The sequence below is a fragment of the Penaeus monodon genome, chromosome 23, assembly GCF_015228065.2.
Source record: "Penaeus monodon isolate SGIC_2016 chromosome 23, NSTDA_Pmon_1, whole genome shotgun sequence".
Classification (NCBI taxonomy): Eukaryota; Metazoa; Arthropoda; class Malacostraca; order Decapoda; family Penaeidae; genus Penaeus; species Penaeus monodon.
In genome coordinates this window covers 30,026,152-30,026,869 of record NC_051408.1, presented here as the reverse complement: position 1 = coordinate 30,026,869, position 718 = coordinate 30,026,152, and positions in this window count along the sequence as shown.

Below are 718 nucleotides of genomic sequence, written 5' to 3'. Positions count from 1 at the left end.
AACCAAAAGTATATGATGATGTTCAAATGTGTATACTAAGAATATTTAAGAATTTGAGATTGGTGTCGTTTGGAATCTATAATACAACTTTCCCCGCATTTCGTTTTAGGGAACCACATGCTCGCGTTAGGATGTTCGTATACATTTCAAATCAACGGTAACTTCGTTATTTCTTCGATGAAATCTAACATTTCTTCACTCACTCGTCTTCATTCCACTATCTCACTTTTCCCCTGTTTATTTACACCCTTTTCACCTCTCATTCACATCCACTTCTCTACTTAACATCTCATTCACATCCACTTACTGTATATACACACATTTGTATATCTACTCCACTTAAATCTCACTCACATCTACCCGCTGCACCACTATTCAAACTAATAAGCTTAGCCTCTCCGTCCATTCAGCTCCACCTAGCATAAAACCCCATTTAAGTGGTGCTGGTGGAGTGGCTACCTCCTCAACCCCTCAACCCCTTGGCTAAACAGCGCTCAGCAAAGGGAACCCCAACTCAATCAATGGTCCCGGCTGTCTCTGCCTCCCGGCTAACCCCACTAACAACATCATTTCCCCTCCCTTTCTGTTCTTGTATTATTAATGTCTCTGAATTTCTCTCCCTCCTTTAAGGAATGGTAGTATTATAATCTGAACTTATACGATTGCGGGTTTGTGAAACTTACGGCGATATATATTCGGAGAATTAATATATGGAGGT